General features: G+C 36.7%; 1 non-coding gene across 1 annotated transcript; it reads left to right on the top strand.

Annotated features, from left to right (window-relative positions):
- Positions 1–17,501: 17,501 nt before the first annotated feature.
- Positions 17,502–17,604, top strand: LOC117795550. Its single transcript, XR_004619606.1, has one exon. It is a non-coding gene; the product is annotated as a small nucleolar RNA SNORA1 (small nucleolar RNA).
- The last annotated feature ends 4,881 nt before the right edge of the window (positions 17,605–22,485 follow it).

Here is a 22,485-nt window from a genome sequence, read left to right as displayed (position 1 = left end):
GATAGTGATCACAAGTTCTTATCATCATCCAGTCTATTTTATTTGATGTGTATATTAATGTATTATCTATATTGCTCTCCTAGATAGTACACTACTTGATTTCACAAAATAATTGTTTTGCTCACTGCTGCTATATCCCCAGAGTCTACAAAACTGTGTTAGCATGTAATAAATAGTTGATAAATATTTATTGAGTTAATAGGTCTATTCTTTAATAGGTGATTATATGTATAAAGGTGTGTTACTTGCTGAACTTGGAAATCAGAGAGCATACCACTGATTCTGACAGCTTTCCAATAGTGATAGATTTCTAATCAGGAATATTCAACGAAGGTCTTTGGTTAAGAAAGTGAAGACCTACCTCTTTTGGAACTTCCTTTGCCATACAAGGGAATTCGATTGTAATTATATGGAGTTGTTGTAAAACCACTGGGGGCCATCTTTGGAATATTTCTCATACATATCTTTGTTTTTCTATTCTTCTAGTAACTGTCCTAGTTTCTCTTAGCTGTTTTATTATAGTAACTTCATAATTGGTTTTTCTCTGTGTCTTCATGTTACTTTTTAAATAATCTTCATAAAGAATGGCTGCAATTTTGTCAGCCCCCTACTAACGTGCTATTTCATAACATTCATAGCCCTTCCTGATCTATCATTTTTATCTTCGCTAGTAGAAATTATCCCCATTAAATATCTTTCTCTTTCATGCAGTTAGAATCTTTTTACTCTCCAAATCTACCCGGGCTTTTCTGTCTTCCAAGCTTTTGTTCAGTGTTCTTCTTAAATTCCTCCGTTTGCAATCCCACCCAAATAGTATGAAATTGAAATCTGTGTTGATGTCTTTCTAGGGAAGTAGCACGTCTAGAGCTGCCTTTATGTTACCTGGAATTGTCTAGCAAGAATGGCCTCAAAAATATATCCACTCTGGATTGTCTCCCAGCTTCAGACTCCAGGGCATTTTTATGGTATCTCCATCCCCGATCCATGGGGAGATGTGAGGTGAGGGATGGGGTTCTTCCTCTTCACTGGTATTTGGAATTAGTATATAGTTGGTGCTAATCAGAACCAGCTCAAGATTTCCTTACAGCCAAGATCCTAGAAAAATCTACCCTCATTACACACAGATTGATGGTTCAAAAGTTTGTAAACTTTGTGACTTCCACGGTTTGGGTTGGTGGCTATAAGTATTCCTTTAACAAACTTACTGAGTAACTCAAGAAAAAAGAGATTATAAAATAAAAATTCTGTTGCAAAGATATTTTAGAAATGTGTTTAGCCCACAGGATGGAGCAATTGACTTCATCTGAGAGATCAAGAGAAGGCTTTGTTAAGAGTTTTACTTCCTCCTTTCTTTTGTTTTTCCTTCTTATTTCTCTCTGTCTCTGTTTCTCTCATCCTTTCTTGTTTGTGTTTATCTTACTGAAAAAATTGGGAGCAGGGTAGATAAGCAGAGAGTGTGGTCTTAAAAAGTGATAAATCAGCTTGCAAGAAATAATTCATGTGATAAATCAATAGCAAGAAATTCTAAGTTTATGTGTAGAGGGCAAAATGTGAAATGAAGAGAGATGAGTTAGAACAGAGGTTGTGGGGGCGCCTGGGTGGCACAGCGGTTAAGCGTCTGCCTTCGGCTCAGGGCGTGATCCCGGTGTTGTGGGATCGAGCCCCACATCAGGCTCTTCCGCTATGAGCCTGCTTCTTCCTCTCCCGCTCCCCCTGCTTGTGTTCCCTCTCTCGCTGGCTGTCTCTCTCTCTGTCAAATAAATAAATAAAATCTTTAAAAAAAAAAAAAAACAGAGGTTGTGATTTAATTAGAAAGCACAGAGTGAGAATTACATTTATCATTGTTATGAAATTGGGAATTTGGAAGCAACTTGCAAATCATTACAGGATAAAATAACCTATATAAGGCACATATGGTCGAATATATATGGCTTGATTATAAGTCATGCTGTAAGTGGCAGGGATAGCCTCTAAAGACCTGCATGGTTACACTAAGAATGACACAGCTTTATATAGAAGAATGAAACTGGACCATTCCCTTACACTATACACAAAGATAAACTCAAAATAGATGGAAGACCTTGATGTGAGACAGGAATCCATCAAAATTCTAGAGGAGAACACAGGCAGTAACCTCTTCGACACTGGCCACAGCGAATTCTTTCAAGACATGTTTCCAAAGGCAAGTGAAACAAAAGCAAAAATGAACTTTTGGGACTTCATCAAGATAAAAAGCTTCTGCACAGCCAAGGAAACAGTCAAAAAAACTAACAGGCAGCCCACGGAATGGGAGAAGATACTTGCAAATGACATTACAGATAAAGGGCTGATATCCAAGATATATAAAGAACTTCTCAAACTCAACACTCAAAAAACAAGTAACCCAGTCAAAAAATGGGCAGAAGACATGAACATCTCCTTCAAAGAAGACATACAAACGGCTAACAGACGCATGAAAAAAATGCTCAACATCACTAGCCATCAGGGAAATACAAATCAAAACCACAATGAGATACCACCTTACACCCAATTAGAATGGCAAAAATTAACAAAACAGAAAACAACAAATGTTGGCGAGGATATGGAGAAAGGGGAACCCTCTTGTACTGTTGGTGGGAATGTAAGCTGGTGCAGCCACTCTGGAAAACAGTGTGGAGGTTCCTCAAGATGTTAAAAATAGAGCTACCCTATGACCCAGCAATTGGACTACTAGGTATTTACCCCAAAGATACAGAGGAAGTGAAAAGAAAGGGCACATGCACCCCAATGTTCATAGCAGCAATGTCAACAATAGCCAAATTGAGAAAGGAGCCGAGATGCCCTTCAACAGATGAATAGATAAAGAAGATATGGTTCATATACACAATGGAATATTATTCAGCCCCCAGAAAGGATGAATACCCATGATTTACATCACCATAGATGGAACTGGAGGGGATTACGCTAAGTGAAATAAGTCAAGCAGAGAAAGACAATTATTACACGGTTTCACTCATATGTGAAACATAAGCAGTAGCACGGAGGACCATAGGGGAAGGGAGGGAAAACCGAAGGGGGAGAAATCAGAGAGGGAGATGAACCATGAGAGACTATGGACTCCGGGAAACAGACTGGGGGTTTCAGAGAGGAGGGGAGTGGGGGGAGGGGGTAACAGAGTGATGGGTATTAAGGAGAGCATGTGTTGTGATGAGCACTGGATGTGACATGCAACTAATGAATCATGGAACACTACATCACAAACTAATGATGTACTGTATGCTGGCTAACTGAGCATAACAAAATTTTTTTTTTTAAAAAAAGAAAGCTATCCCTATTGATTCTTACAGATCTTGTTCATTTTAATTGCTGTGCATTTTATTCTACTCTATGAATAAACTACAATTGACTTTTTAAAAAATTAAAGAATGAGGAAGTAGGGGAAAAAAGGAAGTGAGGTGAAGTGTGCTATGACTGAAAAAGAATCTCCAGATTTCAGTTTCTGCTGGGTCAGTTTTTTCCCTTTGAAAAATAAAAATTGGGGTTCCAAGGCTGTTGCCTGGTTCACAAGGCTGCTGTCAAGATGAAATGAGAAAATACTTGTGAAACGCATTTTGAAAAACTCATACATTTTCTACAGATTAAGGTATTAGTAGCAACTCTTTAAAAGGCAAGGCACTTGCTGCATCACAAGGTATTAGAAAGATAAAGTATTCATTCTCAAAATTAAATTTAAGGCCATGTACAGTTACTCAGTTTTTAGTTTAGTTTAGTTTTTTTTTTACGATTTTATTTATTTATTTGACAGAGAGAGACAGCTAGGAGCCTGATGTGGGACTTGATCCCAGAACCCCGGGATCACGCCCTGAGCCAAAGGCAGATGGTTAATGACTGCACCACCCAGGCACCCCCCCCCCAATTTTTAGTTTGTTAAGATGATTTCTAAGCTTGGAAGAATTTGGGGAAAATCCCTGAAAGGCAAAAATGTAGGGATTCTCCTTAACCTCAGGTCTCCTAAAGGATGCTAATATGCTCAGTGCCCAGATCAGTCCCCCCAGTAGTGAAGTCAATGGAGAGAGGTTAGCATGACCATGGAATTTTACAACCCAGCTCTGGGCAGATATTCTTAAAGGATGTTGTGAGTGGATTATGTATTGTTGCCAGAGATCCTTTGCATTTTTGATTTTGGATGCTTTGCCCCCTAGGTTTTTTGTTTCCTTTTATATCTACTTTATTGGGATAATAATAATATAGACTAAGATATATAAAATAAATCAAATATAAACAATAAATATATAAAATAAAAATGTAATAAGATAGAACCAAAGAAGCAGCTTTTTTGGGGGCCTTTTGTTTTTGTATTTCTTTAATTTTAGTTTATCATTTCTTCTTTCTTACTTTCTTTGATTTCCTTTTGTGTACACTTTAAAAAGAATCTTAAATTTGAGTAGTTGTTTTCTTTAATATGCCTTTAATGTTTTAGACATGGTTTTGAAGGTGTAGTTTGCTATATAATCAATATTTTGATTAAGTATTTTATCCTCATTGTTTCTAGATAATGTGTAATTTCAATTATTTCAGTTTTTTAATTTATTCTTTGAACAAATATATTTAAGATTATGTTTCTTAATTTTCAAAGAGTCAGGGTGTTTGAAGTTAACATTTATTTTTTATTTCTAAACTTTTGGAGTATGCTTGTGAACATGGCTTTACTTTTTAAATTTTTAGTAGTTATTTGTGCTAAGTACATAGTCTTTTTTAAAAAATTGGCATATTTTCATGGCAAACCAAAATGAATATTCTTTATTTTATTGATTTACTAAGTAGAGTTTGGTGATTTTATTTATTCGATTCCTCTAGATCCGTGCTTATTTTTAGCTGCTAGTTCTGTCAAATTTTGGAACAGTTATTAAAATGTTCCCACTATTTTATATTTATCCTGTTCTAACTGCATTTATAATAGTATTTGGATTAATATGTTAATAAGCTGTTGTTTATTTGTTATAGAGTTTATAGTCTTCATAAATTAAGCATTTTGCCATCGCAGAATTTCCCCTTTGCCATGTTAAATGTTTTTATCTATTCTTGGGTTTTTTTGGTTAAGTGTTATCTCTCCTCCATCACTTGCTTTTTATTTTTGTGAATTTATTTCTCAATTCTGCCTGCAAAATCTTTCCCTTCATGATTTCCACCTCAGATTCTCAGTCTCTCACATCTATAAATCAGGTCTCAAACATGACCATCTTTTCCTTCAATTCATCTCTAGAATATTTTTTTTGTCACTAGAATATTTTAATTCTAAAGCAATGTTTTCAACTTTCAGAAGGTTTTTGTTGTTGTTGTTTAATACCATAATTGAGTAAATGCCCTTGTTACTCTTTTTTTGTTCAAGGTGTTAACTGTCTCATCATATAGTTACATTCTGTTTGAAGCACCCCTTATGGTTTGTCTGCCTGCTCACTTCCTGCGTTGGCTTCCTCACTGGGGTTCATGCTTCACTGCTGAGATACTTTATGCAGGAGGGGATCTTTTAAGTAAAGGCAGGACCAGCATCTCTCCCTGGGGGCCAGCTGCCTATAGACCTGCAAATTGCCATTTCTCTGGCATGGATTCAGCTGCAAAAGGTGTCACCCTCTAGCCTTCACAATTTAGGTTGACTCTGCTGACCTTTTCAGCTCTCTGCCGCTTTCTTATAGCCAGATCCCCCCAAAAGACACTCATGGATGGATATTTAGCTTCTTTTCCACTAAGGGCAAGATGGCAACTTATAATCAGTTTTGCAAAGAAAAAAAAAGTTCAGGCCAAAGTCCAGCTCTTGTTCTGCTCCCCGACTGCACATGACGACGGGGCTGTGTCCTCCTGGACAAAGGGGTACATAGTTTTCTGCACAATCGGCACCATCTGGCTACCAAGCTGTCTGCCCAGAGGACATGCTTTGTTTCTAATCATCCCTTTAAAGTAGACGGCTTTTCCTAGTTTCCCAAAGGCAGAGTGGAGGTGAGTGGAGGCTTTCCCTCGGGGGTCCACAAATTCTCATGTGAAATAGACTCTCATTCATTGATATTCTCTCTCTCTCTCTCTCTCAAGCTCACACTAATCCTTACTTCAGAATTCTCAATGCAAGTCTTCTCCCTCATTTCAAGGTCTGGGAATAGGAGGAATGAAAATCGCTTACTAGCTCTTGCCATCCTGGATTCTGGCAGAGCAAAAATTCTCACTTGAACCCTCTACACCACCACCTTTACACCCAGAAACGGCTTATCTCTGTAGAAGTAATGAATTATTAAACTGGGGTTGGAGGGGTCTGAGCCACATGGACTCATTGTGGTACCATTTTCCCAGAATCCCATGGAATCTCTCTGGATAGTAAATGCTCAGAGGTCATCTGTTTAAGTATCAGATATGGCAGTGTAAACTGATAGCCAGAACTGCCTAAGGGCCAGACCCCCACTCACTTCTCCAGCTCCCTCCGGCAGATCTTTTCCTCTTGCTCTCTGCCAGTCCAGTCACTTTGACTTTCTTTCAGTGCCTCAACTATTCCGTGCTTCCTCAAGTTCTGCAGCTCTTCACACATGTTCTCTTTGTTCATGTAAATTCCTACTCATACTGCACATCTCAGACCAGAGACTCCTTCCAGGCAGGCTTTCCTGAAGGTGTCAGCAGGTGAGGTCTTATGGAGTAGGCGGTCATCCTCCATGCTCTTATCATAGCACCTATATGAACATTTGTCCCCTGCCCTAGATCGTCAGTTCTATGCAGGCCAGCCCGCTCGAGTTCCCCTGTCTGCAGCACCTGGAATGCTGCTTAAACAGGAGGAGCCAACAGTATTTGTTGTATAAATAGCACCAGGAGAGAACCCGGACAGACATTGCATAAGAATTTTCCTGAGAAATCACAAATCTCAATCATCTGAGGGTAAAATTTGATGATAAATGTTTAAGTAGAGAAATCTCATGCTAAATTTTCTCACATTAAAGAGTGGGATTCCCCACATTTTTCTGCAAAAAAATTTAAATATATAGAAAAATTATAGGCATTTGATAATGACCATCCCCCTGTTCATCACCGAGATATCATTAACATTTTGCTATGCTTGTTTTGTCACAGATTTGTCTATTCCTTCCTCAATCCATCCATCAATTCATGATATTTTATATACAAAGTAAGTAGCAGACTTAAATACATTTCCCCTTAAATGCTCTCACATGTATATCATTATTTAAAACATAGTCTTTATTTATAGGTAGTTTTCACTCTTTTGAAGTTAAGTTTTATAGGCAAATGCATTAATCTTAAGTGTAAATGTATAAAATTTTTGACGAATGCATACCCATGTGTAGCCCAAATCTGCATCAGTCCATACACATTATCATCATCGCAGAGGGTCCCTTCACACAGCCCAGACCGGGCATTTGTAAACATAGTATAATATTACATTGTGGTTTTTTCTGCAAAACTTTTGTGAAATTTAAATGAGATGATGTAAAATGCAAAGGCAGTAATACAACTAAGCAACACCATCACTGAACAAAATAATTTCAGTAAACACAAATCTTAAATGGGAGAATAAATACTTCATAACCTGTATTATGCTTGCTTTTAAAGTTATCTCCTGCTCTATAAGCATCAAAGTTCCTATTATGTTAAAGATTTCACTGTCACATGAAAAGAAAATTATCTGTTCGTACTCATTTCGTACCTGAATCGGGCTGGTAGTCCTGCCTCCATTTCAGAAGGCTTCTGGGTATAATAGAAGAAACAGGTTTGGGTGCCTAATCTCTTTTATTCTAATCAATAACTTTAGTAAATTATCTAACGCTTTGGTATTTAATTTTACAATTTGTAAAATGCAGAAAGTAAAAATACCCACTTACAGAATTTGGAGAATGAGGAAAGCAGTAACTGTTGATAGTTTAATGAAATAATATAAAGTCTTGTAATCTAGTTCCCTTTTCCCCTCACTGTCTTTGAGCTTCTTAGATTTGAGTGATGTATATATTAAAAGGTGATCAAACAAAATAATTATAATTAATTTAAGGTAGAGCTATGGCAGAAAGAGACGAAGGAAGACATTTCTCAACTTTTGGGGGTGGGTATAAGCACCAGAACCTGTATTTTTTCTCTGCTATATTCTGAAGCCTTCTTAGGAGGTAGGACTAAAAGTCTGATTGATATAGTTTGAGTCTTTCCAGAGCCTCTTAAGTTACACTGCATAGACAGCTCTACCTATAGCCGTATCAAATGTTCCTGGTAACAAGCATTTGAGTCTCAAAAAAGTTTAAATTTTCAATTGTTCCACTGTGCTACACTAGTAAAAACATGAGTGCTAGAGAGCAAAGTGGCCCAGAGAGGAGTCTTTAGCCAGACTGCCTATGCTCATGTGTTGGCTCTGGCCCTACTAAATGTGTAAAGGTGGGCATATCCCGGCCTTCCTGTGCCTCCGTTTCCTCATCTGTGAAGTAGAAACAATAATAATTGCTATCTCATTGGTTTCTTATATGGATTTAATGTGTTTATGTACGTAAAGTTCTTAGAATGCCACCTAGGATATAGTAAATTCTCAATAAAATGAGCTCTCGTCGTTGGAGTTAAGCAGACATAGATTCAAATACTACTCTACTGTGTGACCTTGGACAACGTATTTATCCTCTCTGAGTTTTAGGTTCTATATCAGTAATATGTGATTAGTAAAACATTAAATAGTAATACTTAGGGCCCCTGGGTGGTTCCGTTGGTTAAGCATCTAACTCTTGGTTTCAGCTCAGGTCATGATCTCAGGGCCCTGGGATCGAGCGAGCCCCATGTTGGGCTCCACACTCAGTACAGAGTCTGCTTGTCTGTTATCCTCCCCTCTGCTCCTAACCCCACTCATGCTCTCTCTCTCAAATAAATAAATAAAATCTTTAAGAAAGTAATAATAATGTTCATAGAGCAGTGCCTCACATACAGTAAGTGCCTAATGGTTTTTCTTACTGTATTTTTTCTTCCTAGATTCCAGTTCTAGGAAGGCATGGCAGATTACATGCATTTTTTAATCAAGGAGGAAAATGCAAAAGATATTTCTATTTCAAATAAAAGGAAATTATTTATTAAAAAATTAGATTCTCCAACACACTGATGCCCACTGTGATTGACTCATCAGTTGCCAGAGACTAGAATTTTGGGAACCTCTGTCCCAGAGAAGTCATACACACTGGCAAGAGATCATTGAATCAAGGGATCTTTGGGTCACATTCCATTTTGCTGCATTATCACTAATTTCACTATATCTTTGCAGAAAAAAGTTGGGAATTAAACCTTTGTTATTCCAATTATTAATATTGTTTGCAGAGGTCTTGGGAGTGCTTTTCATTTCCCTTCTTATTTTTTCGCATAATGAATTGCTTTTGAATTCACCTTACATAGCTGTTATGTTTTTAAAAATATATATATATCTCTGCATAGTTCTGCTTAAGTTACTATCTTTTTAAAATCATATAAATTCTCCTCAGTAACCTATTATGTATTTAATCTCATCAATTTTGGTAAAACTTCATAAAATTACTGTATTATATTTTTGTCACTAGTGTCTATTAAGCATAGGTTTTAAAACCAAGATTTTCAAAAAAAGGAAGAAGAAAATTGAAAGCATTTTCAATGTTTTCTGTGCACATTTGCACTGTGAAATCACTTGTAACAGACTCACACAACTAATTAGCAGATCTTTATTTTGCTACATTTCTGGCCAAGTCAATGTGACAGGATATGGGAAGCCATACCAATTAACAGGCCTGAGCAAGCTTCTCATTTGACAAACATTTAATAAGCAATAAAATAGGAACTTGAAAGTTCTGAAACTCACTGATAGAAAAAAGAGGGAGAGGAGCTCTGTTGCTTATCTGGAATAAAGGAGGAACTCAATTAAGCTAACAAGATGCAAGCTGTAAAATAAATTTTTTTTTTCAAGGTTGAGTTAAATTTTACTTTAGCAAGCAACTTTGGGAGGTCACCTCGTCCTTCTTTTCTTTCCCAGTCTGCATTAAAGCACAGCTGTGCAGCCCACTGTCTGCTTTCTTTCTGAGTAGTCCTCCTTAATGGTGATGGCAATGGAGGAATATTAGAATTCTGTTTAAAATGCTAATGAAGATCTCGTATTTCAAAAGCTAGTTGCAAACTTCTGTAAATTTCTAGTGATCATCTTTTAATAATTGCAAGGGCTGATTTATGGCTGTACCTCTCCCTGCCTCTTCCTGGTAGATCTGTGTGTGTTTGATTCTAATGCTGTTCCAGGCAGTTCAGTAAACCTGAAATGCATTCATGCCATTGCTATATTCTCCAGGCACTTCTTCAGGAACCAGCCCTTCCCACTTTGTATTACCATGCAGTTAAAATCTTCCATGTTTCTGAAAGTCAATAATGAAAAAAATAATCGAGACTTTATGTCTTGAATGTTAATATCTGTATGTATAAGAAAATTTAATGTACATGTTGTCTATCTCATTTATAACTGTTACGCTTTCAAAAAATTTATCACAGAAAATGAACTGACAAGATAAATGCAGTGGAAGTTCATTATTCAAATTAAAAATTATTGTCTGTCAACTGAAGGCACATAGCATTTTTATTACAAGATTTTAGTGCATATGAAATATAATTAAATTATTTTAAAACAAAATAATCATTAATATTGATATAACTTAATTCAATTATCTTTATTTTTTAAGTTGACTGAAGTGATATTAATGGCACTGATGAAGCTAAGATTAATCAAAGTGGGACTTTTTAACTGATTCAAAATTCATTTATTCATTCAAACCTTTGTTATTATGTGTGACTGATTTCATGCAATTTAATTGAAAAAATAAATTTATTGAACACAGACTCTAAGTTAGGCTTTTTTTAAGCCCTGGAAGCAGAGGTTAGCAGAAGGATAGGGCCACTGCACTCTTAGTGCTAAGAAAGGTGTATAAGAAAATCATTCAGCAGTGGGAACTTTGAGCCCTAAAGTTTAGCCCTAAGTAGTGATCTTTGTTTTTCTACCGAGTTGATTTGTGTTCTTCTGCTCTTTGAAAGTCCACTTATGATATGTAAAGTACGCATTGTGTACACATTTTATGGTGTTCAAAGAAAGATCGTAATATTGTAATTGACAACATTATTAACAACACCAAAAGACTATGAATGCTTCCTTTCTACAGTATGACAAATTAACAATTGAGTTATTTTGATCTTTAGACAGTGGCTTTAGGTACCTTTTATATGCCATGGAGCATTCTTGTAGTCTTCTTAGTGAAATGCATTTATGCTTTTTTATTGATTTTCCAGGTACAAAACTGATCTCAAATTCATTGATAGTAGTATGAGAGAAAGTAGCTTGCTGAATATCAAAACAGTATTACATTTTGCAAGTAAGAAATTCTCTTTACAGTGAATTGGGAATATTCCAAAAGCGAAGGACTCACTCCCAATTAAACATTATTCTTTAGTAGAAAATGTCTTCATTCATTAGATAAACTTATGGTAATCTTTAAAACTTCAAGAAAGTATCTATTCAAGACAGTGCTAGGACTTTGCAATTAGAAAGTTTAGAAATGTGAATCCATCTTCCAATACTGGAAAAAACAACACCTGTACCACGCCTGGGTATATAAACTGAGATTCTTTTCACTTACGTTTCTGTTAGTCTGTTTCTACCTGTGATTCTGTTACATGCCACCCTCTAATCTGTTTGTTCATATGTGCACTAATGTTAAATATTAAACAAGTTCCTTGTACATAGCAGGCATTAATAATGTCAGAAAGGAAAAGGAAGCAAAAAAGAAAAGAGAAAGAGGAATTCTAAGATCTTTCTGTTTTTCTGTGATGCAGTATTAGGTAAAGAGAAAACAAAGGCATGAACATCCCACAATAATCTGAGGTGTTACACGGATGTGATGATGGAGTTGCCCGTCTACTGTAACCAGAATCACTAATGCTATAGGGCANCTATCGGGGCAGCATGGAGAAACCCCGCAAGCTATCGAGAACTTTTTCTTATCAGAGTATTCACTGTAAATCATATCTGGATAGTTAGCAGCCATTTTAACAGTAACAATGCTACAAGGTTGCCCGCAGAAACTGCTTTATCACTGGAATAGCTCTTTGTAGAGGCAGTCAAGGTTTCACTGGCATCAGTGACTAAGTGTGAACTTCGGCGTAACATGTAATTTATAAACTTTTGGTTGAGGAGAAAAATCACTCTTCATCTGTGTAGAGGACCGTATCTGGGCATCTAGAGGTTTCCATTTTCATCGGTACATTCACTTATTGCAGGAGGTCGTAAAAACATGCTCCGACTGAGATATGACCTTCGAGAGGTGGCTTTTCATTCTAATTGAGGTGAAAGAAAATACAAATTCTCATTACTAGAGACGGTTTATGGTATATAAGACAATCCCCAAATTATTTATATTCTTACTGTTTATGTGAAGTTTTGCACTTAAGTATTAAATAATACCAGTAAAAAGGCAAATATGAGCAATAGCTTCAAGTCTTTGGATAAAGACTTATTAAACAACATAATATTCATGGCATGCTGTGAATAATTATTGTATTTCTGGGCATCTGGGTGGCTCAGTCGATTAAGCGTCTGCCTTCGGCTCAGGTCATGATATCAGGGTCCTGGGATTGAGCCCCACATCGGGCTCCCTGCTCAGTGAGGAGCCCGCTTCTCCCTCTCCCTCTGCTGTTCCCCTGCTCCATCTCTCTTTCTCTCACTCACTCTCTCTCTCAAATAAATAAAATCTTTAAAAAAAGATGTTTTAAAAAAATAATAATTATTCTATTTCCTGAGGAAGCACCACCAAATGAACCTGAGGCGCGTTCCTAGTTTGCTAATATTAGTATTAGTGTTCGAGGGCTGCTGTAACAAAGCACCACAAACTGGGCGCCTTACACCACAGAAATGTGTTGTCTTGGTCCCTGAGGCTAGAAGTCCAAGGTCAGGATGTCGGAGGGTTAGTTCCTCCTAAGGGCTGTGAGGGAGAATTTGTTCCATGCTTCTCCTCCAGCTTCCTGTGGTTTACTGGCAATTCCTGATGTCTCTTGGCGATAGAGACATTGCCCTGATCTCTGCTTTCATTTTCACATGGTATTCTATGTGTGTGTCTGTCCTTTGTAAAAGGATACCGGCCATATTAGATCAAAGCCCACCCTAATGACATTGTACCTTGATTGCTTCTGTGACGACCCTATCTCCAAATAAGGTCACATTCTGAGGTGCAGAAGGTTAAGACTTCAACATGTGAATTCGAGGGGTGTGCAATTCAACCCGCAAGAGCAAATTGCCAATTTAAAGATCAGTGTGATGCTTTGAAATATAACCAACAATAAAATCACTTAAAAGAAATTGCCAGAATTTATTTTATAAATTGCAAAAAATAAAAGGTTGGCAAGCACAGAAATTTTAAAAATGCTTTTTGTCATTGTTATTTCTGAAAATAATTACCGTGACATTTATTTAAAGATATTTTTTGAGCACTTATTTTCTATCATGAACTGTTTTGGGTACTCATTTTTCTCAGTGGCAAATACAAAAAAAAAAAAAGTTTATACTCTCATGGTCCTTACAGTAGGGCAGAAAATGTTCTAATTTTGAGACTTTGAAGTTTTGCATGAAATTGAAAAATACGTAATAATTTTAATAGCTTTAAGATACTGATGCAGGAGACCAATTACCCATGCTGTTATACCGCTATCACATAGGGCTTTAGTACACATGCTGTTCATGAAAATTGTATTTAGTAGGATATCAAATAATGAAGAACTTACTCTAATAACTTAGTTTTAGATTTAGCTATATTCTTTTGCTGTTATATTTGTACGTTGCATGTTTTTTGCTTAACAAATTATAATTAGAAAAATAATATGATGCCTCATTATATCTAACGCCATTGCCTGATAATGTTTTGTTGAAGCTTACTATCAGAACAGACTTTCAGGCATTTACTCTTAATCCCAAAAAACAAATATGGAATGTGTTTTTAATTCTCTGGTGAAGTTTTTATAGTATTTCTATCTCTAGCCTCTATGAAGCCTTCAAAGATGTATTTCACCTCTCAGGCAATGATGGAACTCTTAATATTTCCCTCTAATGCTAATGCTGGGGCGAGATGAGGTGCAGTTAGCTCGGCTGCCTGGGGAAATAGCATCATCAAACATGGAAGCTCGACTCATGCTCTAGTCCGTTGTATTTTGAGACACTCTTATTATAGCACAACAGAGTTGTACTTAACAAATATTGAAATTCATAGACACAAAGGCAAGAATGTAGGAAACAGGCAACTGGGGGATAAGGATGCTTTTCACTTTTTATCTCAGCCTTACCCATACTTAAGTATCGTCTTTTTTTTTTCCTTTCCTAATCTTCACACAAATGTTTTGAATGACAGAACAATTAGAAAGAAACCAGATTGCAGTATCTATATCTGTCACTATAACTACATCCTGGCAGACATAAATTCCCTGCTGATTTTGCTGCAGTGCATTATCTGAGAGGTAAGCTAAATCTTAACCTAGTTTTTTCAGTGTAGCAGTGCATTGGAAGAAATGCCTTCTTCATCCTACTCTGAGAGTTGCATTTTTCCCTACTATATGGTAGCTATTTTTTGGATAAAATCCACTTTGTCACAGAAAGCTGCTATTAAAACAAAAAACCAATGTGGGATGGCTGACACAGGCAGCTATATGCTGCACAATGGACTGTGTGAAATTGACTAGGAGTATCCAGATAATTTCAGATAAAATGAAGACCAGTTCTACAGGACCATGAAAATACCAGTGCTTTCCCTGGATCACTAGCCTCATTCCAATTTCCGAAGGCAGTTGCTCCTTTGGCTGTTGTTGCTTCAATGATGCCAGAGTATATTTTTATCAGCTTACATAATATTCTGACAGCCCTGTATTCTGAGTTAAATGAAATATTTTTGTGCAAATATACATAACTCCAAATTCATTGGAACCCAAATTAAGTCAGCAGTTTTGTATGAACTATATATAATTAGTAGATAAAAATTCAGAGACTGTGGCTTCAGGAAATAACACAAGATGACCTTTTTTGTGATTTAGCTGATTTGAATTTGTCACAGGTTTTAAGGAAAAAGTTATCTTTCTCATTTACTGGCAACATGCTTCTTTCCCATTTCTCATCATAATGTAAATTAAGGCTGATTGGCTTATTAGAAAGCCTAAAGGTGAGTACTTTTAGACATGGCAAGAGCTATGGGTATGAAGACTGTTCGTCAGATATCAGTGTACACAGTGAACAATTCTGACCCTGGCAGTTGGATGCCCACAGCTAAAAAGCTTTTCCCAGTCATCCAATTAGGAAGGTAGCAACTGTTCATAATTATGCATATGTGATGCACAACCAACCCCTTTATTCTTTAGCTGAAAATATTTGTTGTCTTAATGTCTCTGTATTGCTTTGAATTGAATGAGCTCTTATGTTATAGCCTTGATCAATATTTCCTACCCCTTTCTACAAAATGGCAAATAGAATTTCCGGGCACTTTATTGTGCTGCAGAGGTCTCAGTCATCAGCTGCAGCAAGAACATTAGTGTTCAGTTAATTGGTACAGATGGCCACAGCACTGATTCTACCGTTTCATTCAGCAGAGAGCTGGATACTGGGGCTGGTACGCAGATGTCAGACCAGGGGCTTTGTTGGTATTTTCTAGTGTTGCTTTCAAATGCCTTGCACCTCTCTCTCTCCCTCCCTCCCTTCTTCCCTCCTTTTTCAGTTTCTCATATATCTTTCATAAATTTAAAACATAAATATAGGGCACCTGGGTGGCTCAAATAAGTGCCTGCCTTTGACTCAGGTCATGATTCCAGGGTCCTGGGATAGAGCCCCATGTCTCTACTGAGCAGAGAGCCTGCTTCTCCCTCTCCCTCTGCCTACTGCTCTGCCTGCTTGTGTGTGCGCTCTCTCGACCTCTGTCAAATAATTAAATATAAATAAAATCTTTAAAAAAAATTTAAAAAACATAAATATATGGTTCATATAATCATTGTTTTTAAATATGCATTGATTTATGTATCACTGTTTTTGTTTCAGAATATTCTAGATACAATAAAAAGAAATCAAGTACTTATAACTTGAAAAACACTGTGAGGAGTAGTTAAAGAATCCAAGTTATAGGAGAAGTAGCCCCTAATTATAAGAGAGAGATGCAGTAATTTGTGTATTGGGGTGCCTATTGTAAAAGTGGGGAAATATTCCAAAATACTACTTAACATCTGGAATCCTTATTGAAAAAAAAAAAAAATGAGATAAGTATGATACATGGCAGGATGTCTTCAATGAAAAGTATTAAAAAAAGGAGAGAAGAGATTTACTCTGTCCTGAAGTGAAATACAATGGTCCAATAGAAAGGGAAGATTTTGCATCAAGGATGGAGGGCAGAGGGTAGGCTTTCCTTCAGTAGCAGGAGTACGATGGCAAACGCTCTAGATGTGTGGGATGACGAGTAGTGGAACAGCTTGTCAGGATTCGGTTGTTTATAACATAGGAGGTATAACTGGGAAAATTTGGTTAGTGCTAGATTTAGGAGTTTTGAACTTCTGGCCTGGGACTTTAAACATTTTCCTAAAGTCATTAGTGAGTCATTGAAGGCTACGGAAGAAATTCAAACAGAGAGAGAGATAGAAACAGTAGGGGGGCAGAGACTATAACAAGTATGACACATGCTATATTTTGTTTGGGGGAATTTTTTTTTTTTTTGGTTCACTCATCTACCCTGGGTGTTGGAAAAACTTTCCTATAAAGGGCCAGGAAGTTAATATTTTGGGCTCTGGAGCCCGTGTCATCTCTGTCACAACTACTCAACTCTTGTTGGGGCATGTGAGCAGCCATGGGTGTACCACAGAGTGTAGTTGTGTTCGGTGAAACTCTTATTTATGGACACTAAAATTTAAATTTCCTAAGATGTTCGTGTGTTGTAAGATATTGTCTTCTTTTGATTATTCTAACCATTTTGAAATTTCAAAACTCTTCCGTGGGCTATTATGTAAAAATAGGCAATGGCCATAGATTGCTAATCCCAATCTAAAGAACGAAATGCTTCTCTTCTCTTATCTTTCCCATGATTCTTACTCTTTTTAAGAAAATATAGGCTCTCTCATTTTATAATAAAACATAGTTTATAATAAAACGTTTTTTAAAGATTTATTTATTTTTAGGAAGAGCTTGAGCAAATGCAAGGTGGGGGAGGGGCAGTATGAGAGGGAGAGAAATCCTCAAGCAGATTCCTGGCTGACCATGGAGCCTGATGTGGGGCTTGATCCCAGGACCCTGAGATCGTGACCAGAACCAAAACCAAGAATCAGATGCTTAACCGACTGAGCCATCCAAGCACCCCAAAAACACATTTTGTAATAAACATTATGCAGACTTCTGAGAAATTTTCTTTCAAGTCTTCAATTTCATTTAAATAATTTTGGATAATCTTGTTATAATTAATTATTAATTTATTTTATTAAACTTCTGTTTTCTATGCTTAGCATATAGCCTATATATAAAAATAACTGCATGTGGCTGTATTGAGACACAGGTTATGCTTCCATCACAGCAAGCTTGTTGTGGTGGTGACAGTGAGGTCTGTAATATTTTCTGCTAGGCTCATGGAGTAGAGTGGAAGTCACAAGACTTTTCAATACTCGAAACAATGAAGGAATAACAATTTTAGATGATTTGCCAAAATAGCAACCAGTGTACTTCCAACAATTTGGATTCTAGGGCCCTAAAGTAAAGAAACTTGATCCCAAAGATTACAGGTGGGGAATTTTTGAATTTTGATATGTGCATATCCAAGTGGAGATCAAAGAAGTCCAACCTAAAGAACTCTAGACTGACAGTGACAACTGTGGATTGAACAAAAATTCTTTTGAAGATTTTGATTCTGACTTTGAAGGAACTGTGGTGATTGGTAGTAGAAGGAATCAAATGTAAAAATCCTAAACAAAAATGTATTGACTTAAACAAATAACTATAATAGATGCATGCATGATTCACTAAGAAAAAATAATTTGGGATATATGTGATTTAATCATGATTCTTTATTTCTAAGTAAGATGAAAGAGATAACGAAGTCAGCTGTTGCTAGGTTTTTATGCATTAGGAAGAGTGTGGAATTGGTGGTTGCAACCTACTTGAAATGGTGATTTCCTCATGAGCAGACAGGGATAAAGGGGACAATTTAAGAACATTGAAGAATTCTGGTTCTATTAGGATGTCATTTTCCTAGGTCTGTGCACCGCACAGTCATGTTATTCTAGAAATGTAAGTTTGTATCATATTATATGTGTGTGATGAGCATTCAAAATGGGCCTCCTGAACTAATCTGTTACAGTGCATTGTTGTGGTGTAATAGGTATCCCTTCTGGATCTCCACTGTTAATTCTCAAACAACACATGGTTCTCATTGAAGAAATAAGCTTTATTGTGGAAAAGGACTTGGAAATTCATATAGGCTAAAGATCAACAAGAGAAGAGAAGGTAAGATCCTTTTGATTCTCCCATTCTCCTGCAGAGAGCTATGTTGAAGTTGGACCTTGCTGGGCCTCCAGGGTGAGTCTACATATCAGTGTAATGCAAGGAGCTTTTTCTCACTTTGTTAGATTAAAAAAAAAGGTGAAAGTAACCCTCCGAAAGATATCCAGTTTAAATCCTTAGAACTCGCAAATGTTACCTTATTTGGGAAAAAAAGGGGGGATCTTTTCTGATGTAATTAAGTTAAGGATCTTGAATGAGATAATCTTGAATTATGGGTGGATCCTAAATTCAATGTCAAGTATCCTTAAAATAGAAAAAGTAGAGGGAAATTTGAGACAAACAGAAGAGGACACACAGGCAGAAGAGGGGAAAGCAATGGTGAAGACCATGGCAGAGACTGGAGTGATGTGGCCAAAAGCCAAAAAAGCCAAGGAATTCCAGCAACCCCAAAAGCTGGAAGAGGGAAGGGAAAGATACTCCCCTAGAGCCTTCAGAGAAAGTACAGCTCTGCCAAGACCTTGATTTCAGACTTCTGACTTCCGTGAACTGTGGGAGAGTAAATTTCTTGTATTTCAGCTACCCAGTCTGGTACTTTGTTACAGCAGCCACGGGAACCTAATATACTCCCATCTTTTTCTATTCGGACACAGCAAACATGAAAGCAAACTTGTGTGTGTGTTTGTGGGAAGGGGGTAAGGGATGAATTCAGAACCTTCTTAGTGCCAAGCTAACTAACTGGTTTGGTATGCCAGATATTTATAGCCTTTGCCTGGGGATGTCTGATGTCCACACCTAGAGATCATGGCATTAAGTCCTTCCTGACAGAGGATGCTGAGCTTGGATACAGCCTCTCCTCTCCTCCTGCGAAGGATATCCTCTTGGATATCAAGACAGAAGGGGGGCGCCTGGGTGGCACAGTGGTTAAGCGTCTGCCTTCGGCTCAGGGCGTGATCCCAGCGTTATGGGATCGAGCCCCACATCGGGCTCCTCTGCTATGAGCCTGCTTCTTCCTCTCCCACTCCCCCTGCTTGTGTTCCCTCTCTCGCTGGCTGTCTCTATCTCTGTCGAATAAATAAATAAAATCTTTAAAAAAAAAAAAAGACAGAAGGGAAGAATCATTACTGTTTTAATCAGTTCTCCTTATTTTGTTCTTCTGAAAACATTACATTCATTCCATTGAAGCAAAAATTTGGAGTTGGGAGTAGTATTCATAGGATAATAGATCAAGTACTAGGTAAATTTGTGATGGAGGGCAGGCAATTTATCAGTGTCATTTTGGTAAACATATATGTTTCCTTCTGGAAATGCCTATTATCGTCTGAGAAAAGGCCAGCCTGGAGATAAGCTCATACTTGCAGATCATTTGCCTCTCTGCTCACAGATTCATTCCTACCTCCACCCTGATCTTTTTATCACAAAACATTGAGTGCTACACACCATTGTTCCCAGGCTGATTTTTGGCAAGTGCCAGTGAAGTCCATGGCAGAACATTGGAGGGTGGGAAGAAGAAAAAAGCCAGGACATTTTTCCCTCTCGTAATTTGGATGAATTTCTCACAGTAGCTCCTCGGTTTCACCTCCTGCCAACCAGTTCTGCTCTCCAATGTCACAGGTACCACAAAAGGTGGTGTTTGATTTCCTTTTCTTCCACCTCCTTTGTGACCAGATGCTCATACTAACAGCTTCTATTAACTGATTGGATCTTGACCAATAGGAAATCAAAGAGAAAATGTCACATTGGCTTACCATCAGTTTGAATTTGAGGACAAATCGATCAGTCCTGACCAGTCATTGAGGTGTTCCTGGTTAAGATAACAATCCATACATGGATGATGATTTACATTTTCCAAGTAGAATTCATTTGTGCATTCATTCTCCCAGGAGACAGAGGTAAAACTCAGAGGTATCTGATGACATGGACAGTCAATAAAGACCATATCCAGGCTCAAATCCAAGACTTCCGTCCCTCAACCCTATGATCTTTGCTTTAATGCATTAGGAAGATATGCCATCCTTTCTTTTGTCTGCAAGGTATAACAAGATGATGGTATTTTGATATTTTGAAGGCAGGTGAACTTCACATCAAGTTCCGATTTCTGATGCAGAAGGAATTATTCTATGATAGTAAATATTCAATACAGAAGTACTGAATTATTATTAAGACAGATATATAATGTATATTCTTATATGAATTGAAATCCTTGGCTTATTGAGATGAAATGATTCAAAACAAAGGAGTATTCTAGAGTGTGGTAAATCTGCAGAAAAGGAATATTTCCAGGGTCTCAAGGGAATAAAAGATATACAATATTTTGGTTAATATTAAATTGCAAATGTATATTTATTATTACCATTGCCATAAATGTTTTCAATAGAGTTTATATTATTTCCCTCAGGTGGTTTTTATTTCATGTCATTATATTTTGTTATGTACTTCAAGATACCTCATTGGTTAACACAATGTATATTTTATTAAATATGTTTAGAGTATCTGGGACAATGCTAATCATTGAAATATTTATATTATCTTTGCTATTTCTCCTCAAATAATAAATATACATCCAATGGACTATTATAAAGTACAACTAAAAACTTGATTTATTAATAGTTGTATTAAAAATACTATTTCTTCGGGGGCGCCTGGGTGGCACAGCGGTTAAGCGTCTGCCTTCGGCTCAGGGCGTGATCCCGGCGTTATGGGATCAAGCCCCACGTCAGGCTCTTCTGCTGTGAGCCTGCTTCTTCCTCTCCCACTCTCCCTGCTTGTGTTCCCTCTCTCGCTGGCTGTCTCTATCTCTGTCGAATAAATAAATAAAATCTTTAAAAAAAATACTATTTCTTCAAAATATGATATAATAAAAGTAATAATAGCTATAAAATTAATAAGCTTGTATTTGAAATATTAAATGAATTGCTAGAAAATTAAAAGTGTGAGAATTTACAAAGAAAAATGCTAATTTCCAATGGTTTAATATCTTTTAGCAGACATTAGGAATTCAACATTTTTTCTAGAAAATAAAGACTTACTCAGGCAAAGAGGATTTTTAAAAATAGTTTTAAAGTACTCATATATATTGTCTTTAGTTTTTAAAGTTTCCTTTAGAATGCCTTTAATTTGAAGAATTTCAAGGAGTAAAAGAGTAATTTTCTTTAGATATAATATTAATAATATAGTATATAAATTGTATTCTTTCATTAACAAGGAATGGAACAGCACATTGAGTTACCATTTTTAAAAACATTGGTTGACTTTTACAAATTATTTTATAATAATTCTGTTTTTTATTTACATAAACTGAGAATAATAAAGATTATATGTAAATATTTTATGCACATAAGTGGGTATGTTACTTGCTATGTAACATATTCTCTGTGACTGAGATTTGTATGGGTGAATAAATCTGTGAAATAGCAACAGGAGTAAATAAAAAAAAAAGATTTCCAGAATGTCTTCTTACATGTTTGTAGTTCACACAAGTTTAAAAGTAAAATAAAAAAGAAATCTACAGATTTAGTGCAATCCTTATCAAAATACCAACAACATTTTTCACAGAACGAGAACAAATAAAAATAAAATTTGTGTAGAACCCAGGACCCCAAATAGCCAAAGCCATGTTGAAAGAGAAGAACAAAGCTGGAGGTATCACAATTCTAGATTTCAAGATATACTACAAAGCTATAGTAATCAGAACAATGTGGTACTGGCATAAAAATAGACACATTGGTTGATAGAACAGAATAGAGAACCCAGGAATAAACCCAGTCAGTTAATCTATGACAAATGAGGAAAGAATATGTAATGGAGAAAAGGCAGTCTCTTCAACAAATGGTCCCAGGAAAACTGGATAGCAACATGCAAAAGAATGAAACTGGACCACTTTCTTACACCATATACAAAAATAAACTCAAAATGGATTAAGGATTTAAATGTGAGACCTGAAACCATAAAACTTCTAGAAGAAAACATAGGCAGTAATTTTTTTGACATTGGCTGAAGAA

The sequence above is a fragment of the Ailuropoda melanoleuca genome, chromosome 1 (assembly GCF_002007445.2).
Source record: "Ailuropoda melanoleuca isolate Jingjing chromosome 1, ASM200744v2, whole genome shotgun sequence".
Taxonomy (NCBI): domain Eukaryota; kingdom Metazoa; phylum Chordata; class Mammalia; order Carnivora; family Ursidae; genus Ailuropoda; species Ailuropoda melanoleuca.
The sequence above is the reverse complement of the archived record's forward strand: the minus strand, read 5'-3'. Positions and strand labels throughout refer to the sequence as shown.